Source organism: Rana temporaria, chromosome 12, assembly GCF_905171775.1.
Source record: "Rana temporaria chromosome 12, aRanTem1.1, whole genome shotgun sequence".
Classification (NCBI taxonomy): domain Eukaryota; kingdom Metazoa; phylum Chordata; class Amphibia; order Anura; family Ranidae; genus Rana; species Rana temporaria.
This window is the reverse complement of record NC_053500.1, coordinates 49,480,929-49,489,017: the sequence shown is the minus strand read 5'-3', so window position 1 is coordinate 49,489,017 and position 8,089 is coordinate 49,480,929. Positions and strand designations below refer to the sequence as shown.

Below are 8,089 nucleotides of genomic sequence, written 5' to 3'. Positions count from 1 at the left end.
AGAATCTCGACGAGAAAATAGAGAGCAGGATCTCTATTTTTCTCGTCGAGATTCTGGGCAGTTCCAGACGAGAAACCTGAAAGCCTCATACACACGCTTGGTTTACTCGGCAAGAAAGCTCTGCCAGCAGTTTTCTTGCTGGTTCATGCCGAGAAAACCGAGCGTGTGTACGAGGCTTTACTGTCAGTTGTTGAACAGCTTTCTGGTATGCATAATATTTTCCTGTAATAGCCCAGCCCTTTCTTTGAGTAAGTGAAACTGAAAGCCAAGCTAGGAGAAACCCTGCAGCTCTCAGTACAGAGCTCCTATTTATCCTCCAGGAAAGGATTTTGTTGGTTACTCCTGAATCTGTGACGCTACATTCTAATAGTGGTGAGTGGGAACTGTTTTTTTTTTATAATCGAGTGTGGAATGTCACTTTTATACTACTATATTATAACTGATTATAGAGAAGAGCTTTGCATTGTTCCTCATAGATCTAGGAACAGGAAAGGGCTGGGACCTTTGGGCAGACACCGCAAACAGCTAAAAGCTGCAATTCAATGCTTGAATTTTGTCACAAATCAGACGACACTCAAACCGCGGTTGTCCCTGTTGGCATCACCCGGCGTTACAAAGGTCAATTGCTAAAATTAACTTTTGTTAAAGGAAAAGGGTAGAAATTTTTAGCTAAACAGTGCCAAAATATTGGTGTTTCAAGAAACAATACATTTTTATGACTATTATTATACAGGATTTATATGGCACAGAAAGTTTGCGCAGCACTTTATAACATGAGGGCAGATAGTACAATTACAATGCAAATCCATACAGGAGGAATCAGGGCCCTGCTCGTTAAAGCTTACAATTAATAGTGAAACTCCATTGCAGGGGATACATTGAAGCATTGTCTGTAAAAATCCCTGAGTCACACACTGATGGTGGCCACGCACTCTTCGATTTTTGTATTTGATCGATGCGCTGATCAATTTCGAACAGATTCAATAAAACTGAGGCAATTGGCCAGAGCATAATATTATTGATGGTTTTGTATTGATCAGCAACACTGAGATACTTTGCTCATGAATGCAATCACATTTTTGATCAAACCGATTATGATAACACATGCTGGAAACAGAGATCGAATTTATGATTGTATGACCTGATCATATCTTAAAATAGGATTTTGGGCTTTACCTATGTTTAAAACTGCTCTCCTCTCCTAAGCGTACACACGACCAGACATGTCCGATTAAAACGGTCCGCGGACCGTTTTCATCGGACATGTCTGCTGGGAGCATTTGGTCTGATTTTGGTCTGAAATTCCCCGCGGACAGAAAACGCGGTGACGTGGCGGCGACGATGACGCGGCGACGTGCGCGAACCAGGAAGTTCAATGCTTTCACGCATGCGTCGGATCACTTCGACGCATGCGCGGGATTTCGGGCCAGCGGACATGTCCGATGAGTCGTACTGACCATCGGACATGTCCGACGGACAGGTTTCCACCGGACAAGTTTCTTAGCATGCTAAGAAACTTTTTTCCGCTGGAAACCTGTCCGCTAGGCCGGAAAACTGTCCGGTAGGCCCTACACACGGTCGGTAGGCCTAACACCTATACAAACTATCCTGTGTAAGAAATGTCTATACTTAAGTGGAGTTCCACCCAAAAATGGAACTTCTGCTGTCCGGATTTCTCCCCCCCCCCCCTCCGGTGTCACATTTGGCACCTTTCAGGGGGGAGCAGATAACTGTCTAATCCAGGTATTTGCTCCCACTTCTGGGCATAGATCACCACAGTATCTGAGGTGATCTGCGCCATGTCTCACCCCTCCTCCGCCCCCCGCTGTCTTCTGGGAGACACACATGTCCCAGAAGACAGCAGGGACCATTTAAAACGTGCACGTGACTCGTGCATGTGCAGTAGGGAACCAGGCTGTGAAGCCGCAAGGCTTCACTTACTGATTCCCTTGCTAGCAATGTTGGCACCTCCACACTGAGCCAAGGGACGGGTCAGCTTCGGGTGAAGACATTGCGGGTGCCCTGGACAGGTAAGTGTCCTTATTTCAGAAGTCAGCAGCTGAAGTATTTGTAGCTGTTGACTTAACACCTCTTTCTTTTTTTAGGCGGAACTCCGCTTTACTTATTTTCAGGCCTCTCCGGTCCAGTCATGTGATCTCCCCTGTGTCAGACAGCAGCGGCTGCCGGGAAGAGGAGGGAGCGCCGACATCAGATGGGTCATAGGAGCCTAGGGGTGACGTCACGCTCCCATACAGAACCAGCCATTGTTGCGTGCTCTCTCATCTACCCTGCAGCCAGTGCTGGTTGACACAGGGGAGATCACATGACCAGACCGGAACGGCCTTAAAATAGGTAAGTACAGACATCTTCCTTACACTGAGGCCCCGTACACACGGTCGTTCCAAACCGATAAGAATGGTCCGACGGACCGTTTTCATTGGTTCACCGATGAAGTGGCCTGATGGTCTGATGTGCGTACACACCATCGTTCCAAAAACCGATCGGGTCAGAACGCGGTGACGTCAAACACACGACGTGCTGAATAAAACGAAGTTCAATGCTTCAAAGCATGCGTCGACTTGATTCTGAGCATGCGCGGGTTTTTAACCGATTCTTTTTTGTACTAACCATTGGTTTGGACCGATCAGGCAGCGGTCCATCGGTTCGGTTTTGAAGCATGTTTTAACATTTTGGATCGAAGGAAAACAGACCGATGGGCTATACACACGGTCGGTTTGGACCAATGAAACTGAACCTCGGTCCATTCTCATCGGTTTTGTCCGACCGTGTGTACAGGGCCTAAGGTGACCAAATTTTTTAAATGAATTCGGGGGACATATTTTTTTATTTTTTTTACTAGTAATAGCTGCAATCAGCAACTCTCTGCCCGTCGCCCGCCTCACGGCCTGTCAAGTCTTACTCTCCGGGCCCCGGCTACTACTGGGTGGGGTGCAGAGGAAGATCACTCTGCCAGGGAAGGCAAGGAGAGATAAGCAGGCAGGCGGTTGGCTGGGACTTGAGCCAAGGCAGAAGAACATGCCAGCGGAACTGAATGGGCATGCACCCAAAACTGAAGTCATTTTCCCTCCGCTCCGACCAGCACACGATCATCAGAAAGGGCCACAGATAATGGAAAAAATACACCCCCCTAAGCTAGTAGGGGTGTGTAATTCAGATTTTTTTTTATTCATTCTGCACTGACTGTCTTTGAAATTGCCACAACCCCTGTTCAAATCCAATCCTGGGACAAAACCGGGGACAGACTTGGTCCGGGGACAGTGCCCTCAATCTGGGGACTGTCCCCGGAAACAAGGGATGTCTGGTCACCCTATCTTACACAGGTTAGTTAGTAAAGGTATTAAGGGGGGGGGGGGTCAGGGTTAAGAGTAGTTAGGTAAGTCTGGAACTCTACTTTAAATATTGATTGAAATCCACTTCCCTGTGTGGCATATCGATCGATTAGGTTGTTGACTATAGATTGATTATTGATATTTTTAAAGGCACTGTGCCCAAGGCACACAGATGATAACAGGGCCTTTACTAGTAAGGAGTGGAGCTGGGTGAGGCCTTCCTGCAGGTAGCAGAAACAATAAATAACCAGGAAGTTATGTGAGGTAACATAGAAACTGCTTATACCATGTTTCCCAGAAAATAAGACACCGTCTTATATTTATTTTTCCTCAAGAAAACACACTATGGCTTATTTTCAGGGGATGTCTTTTTTTTATTACTGGCAAGTATGGTACAACAATCCACATTTATTCAAATACAGTAGCAGACTGTTTGCTGAAGCTTTTCCCCCTATCCCCTGGTGTTTGTGTGGGGTGAGAAGACTGTTGCTGGTCAGTGCTGGGGAGCAGCTTTACTTCTTCCCCTGAGGACAGAGCGTCCTGCTCCTCACTTCACTGAGGAGACTTTTTACTTTCAGCGGGACCTGACAGGGGGAGCCGACCTTATTGATGGGGTCGCCGACACCTCTCCGGTCACCTAGAGATACCGTAGCAGCTGTCACGATGGAGCAGATAAGAAGGGCTGCACAACTTCTTTACAGCTCCGCACCAGTACACTACGTTACATACGCCTATCACGTCTTGTTTACCGCTCCGCGCTGCTACGCATAGTCACGCCCATCACTATGTCTTATTTTCGGGGGTACGACTTATATTTCGGAAATGCTTGGAAATCCTGCTATGGCTTATTTTAGGAGTACGTCTTATTTTCGGTGAAACACGGTACCTCAACGCTCGGAAGTTGATCTGGTTCCTCTTTGACATATCCTTCTGAAGTCTGTTCAGCTGGACAGTGAGTAATTGTAGTTCATGAAGAAATGGCTTGCTTTATTCTACAGCAGGGGTCTCAATTTCATTGTGGGCCGCATCAGCATTATGATTGTTCCCAAAAGGGCCGGTTGTATTTGTAAGATTAGATGTCCAGCGCATCCCCTCCCCTTACATTAGATGTCAAGAGCCACCCCACCATCAGAAGTTGAGTCCCCCACTCTCCCTTACATCACAGTGCACCCCCTTTCCTTATGCTGCTGGTAAGGAGCTGGATGCATTGCTTGAAAGCAGAAAGTAAGGCCGCGTACACACGGTCGGACAAAACCGATGAGAATGGACCGAGGTTCAGTTTCATCGGTCCAAACTGACCGTGTGTATAGCCCATCGGTCTGTTGACCTTCGGTCCAAAATTTTAATACATGCTTTAAAATCGAACCGATGGACCGCTGACTGATCGGTCCAAACCGATAGTTAGTACACAGAAGCATCGGTTCAAAACCCGCGCATGCTCAGAATCAAGTCGACGCATGCTTGGAAGCATTGAACTTCGTTTTTTTCAGCACGTCGTTGTGTTTTACGTCACCGCGTTCTGACACGATCGGATTTTGAACTGATGGTGTGTACACACATCAGACCATCAGGCCACTTCAACGGTGGACCGATGAAAACGGTCCGTCGGACCATTCTCATCGGATGAACCGGTCGTGTGTACAGGGCCTAAGGGTCTTGAGGAGGACCAGAGGAGGGCTGGAGCTCTCCTGCAGCTGCAGGGAGGTGCGAGGGCCATATGAAATGGCCTGGAGGGCCGGGTTCGGCCCGCGGGCCTTGTGTTTGACACCTGTGCTCTACAGCTAAGCAAAGCTGATCCTCACTATGTACAAACTGGGATAAGTTGCGCACCATAACAATTTGCCATGCCCCCCATTTATCCAATTACTAACCAAGAAATACTACAAACCCTTCTTTCCTTAACCACTTCAGCCCCGGAAGTATTTGCCCCCTTTATGGCCAGGCCATTCTTTGCGATACGGCACTGCATTGCTTTAACTGACAATTGCGCGGTCGTGCGACGTTGTACCCAAACAAAATTGATGCCCTTTTTTCCCAAAAAATAGAGCGTTCTTTTGGTGGTATTTGATCACCTCTGTGGATTTTATTTTTTGCGCTATAGACAAAAAAAAAGAGTCACAATAAAAAAAAAAAAAAAAAAAACTTTTGTTTTGTTATAATACGAATCCCAAAAAAATATATATAAAAAACAAATTCATTCATCGGTTTAGGCCGATATGTATTCTTCTTCATATTTTTGGTTTAAAAAAACTGCAATAAGCATATATTGATTGGTTTGTGCAAAAGTTATAACGTCTACAAACTATGGGATAGATTTATGGACTTTTAATTTTTTTTTTATTGCTTTTACTGGTAATGGTGGCGAGCTGCGATTTTTAGTGGGACTGTGACATTGCAGCGGACAAATCTGACTTTTAGGGTACCATTGACATAATTACAGTGAACAAAACTAAAAAAAATGCACTGATCAATGTATAAATGTCACTGGCAGGGAAGGGGTCAACACTAGGGGGTGATCAAGGGGTTAACTGTGTTCCCTGGGTGTGTTCTAACTGTGTGGGGGATGGGCTTACTGGGACAACACAGAGATCGATGTTCCTGATCACTAGGAACAGCAGATCTCAGTGCTGTCCCCTGTCACAACGGCGATCTGCCTTGTTTACATAGGCAGAGCCCCGCTCTGCTTCTCTGTACCGTGATCGCGGGTGGCTGGCGGACATTGAGTCCAATGTATCTCATATGCATATCGACGTACAGGTCTGCTCAGTGTGAGGGCCGTGTACTCTGTATGGAGACACACAAGTGTTGACAAGAGTGTACGCTGTAGTATGCATAGCTCACAACTGTCCCTGATTTCGAGGGACTGTCCCTGATTTGGAGGAATGTTCCTCTTTCCGCCTCATTTGTCCCTCATTTTGGTCTGATCTATATACTGTAGATGTATATGAAAAAGGACTTTTTATATTTCAAAAAGTGCTTCCCAGTGCTAAACCTTTCATCCAATTTCTAAATTGCAGCATTTGTAAATTTGAAAAGCCAATATAAAGGAATAGTAGTGGTAAAAAAAAAAAAGCCCTTGTGGATTTAATTATTATTTTTTTGGTTAATTTTCCTTTAAGGGGGTGTGACAGGGGGTGTGTCCTATGCCTACATACATTTGTTAGTAGGTGTCCCTTATTCCCATCTCAAAATGTTGGGAGGTATGAGTATGTCAATGTGAATGAAGCCTTATGCCCCGTACACACGATCGGATTTTCCTTGGATGGTTTTTCCAACGGAATTCCGCTCAAGCTTGGCTTGCCTTCACATGGTCACACAAAAGTTCTCCGAACTTTCGACTGTCAAGAACGCGGTGACGTACAACACTACGACGAGCCGAGAAAATGAAGTTCAATGCTTCCGAGCATGCGTTGCATTGTTTCCGAGCATGCGTCGGGATTGCTACAGACGATCGGAATTTCCGATTGGAATCTCAATCTTTTACTGGCGGAATTTCCGCCAGCAAAAGTCCGATGGAGCATACATATGGTCAGAATTTACGACCAAAAGCTCACATCAGACTTTTGCTGACGAAAAATCCGACCGTGTGTACGGGGCATTAGGCCCCTCAGTGCAAAATCCATTTTGATCAGCAGGGGAACAGCTCACAGATCCCCTGCTGATTGAAGCAGAGAGGGCGTTTGACACTACGGACACAGACAGAGCCCACTCTATGGGAGGCCTGGAGTAAATAGACTCTGCCTTTCTGTTTACGACTGACTGCCCCTTGATGTGATCCAATCCACCTTAACCGAAGTGGACAGACCCCCTTATGTTTTTTTCTAGCGGACAGGATCAGACCCAGAGGTAGGCAGGTGTAAACTGACACAAGTCCATTTGCACCTGCTTATCAGTAGGAATATACATGGTCCACCTGAAAATTTGATAGGCGGACCTGATCAGATCGGTATGGGTTCCTGGACCTGATGGCTACGGCTAAGTGTTTCTGATCAGCCGCGGACAGGAAGCCTGTTCAGATCCATGACACACTGTCAGTGGCTGTCAACAGCTGTTCACATGTAATCGCACGTAGATCAATTATCTGCAGTAAGTGATTGATGTGTGGTTGTCAAAGTGAGCTGTTTGCTGAAGCATTTAGAAATATTAATTATGCTTAATTTTTTCCTGCTGAACGTACGCATATATGTGCTACTGTGTTTGTGCTGACAGTGTGCTGCACAGTGCAAACCCAGCACGGAGACTGAGCCATCACGGACAGCTCCAGGCTTCATGCTAACGACTGGGAAATGGGAAGACCAATTCCCGATCACCTTTTGCACAGGGTGCATGATTTTGGAGTGCGTTACGCATAGAGTGCAAAGTTCAGGAGAGTGCTAGATACAAAGCGCATTATGCACAGGGTGCAGGGTTCAGGAGAGTGTTATGTACAGGAAGGTGGGTCCTGGAGTCTGTTATGTACTGGGTTCTGGAGTGCATTATGTATTGGGTTCTGGAGTGCATTATGTATTGGGTTCTGGAGTGCGTTATGTACTGGGTTCTGGAGTGCGTTATGTACTGGGTTCTGGAGTGTGTTATGTACTGGGTTCTGGAGTGCATTATGTACTGGGTTCTGGAGTGCGTTATATACTGGGTTCTGGAGTGTGTTATGTACTGGGTTCTGGAGTGTGTTATGTACTGGGTTCTGGAGTGCGTTATGTACTGGGTTCTGCAGTGCATTATGTACTGGGTTCTGGAGTGCG

General features: G+C 46.3%; 1 protein-coding gene across 1 annotated transcript in view; it reads left to right on the top strand.

Moving 5' to 3' along the window:
• The first annotated feature begins 242 nt into the window (after nucleotides 1–242).
• The window catches only part of CALCOCO2 (calcium binding and coiled-coil domain 2), a 153,842-nt gene continuing 145,995 nt past the window's right edge, over nucleotides 243–8,089 (top strand). Inside the window, exon 1 of the mRNA XM_040331327.1 lies at nucleotides 243–372. The gene's annotated coding sequence lies outside the window, so the exon portion shown is untranslated. The remainder of the gene's footprint in view (nucleotides 373–8,089) is intronic.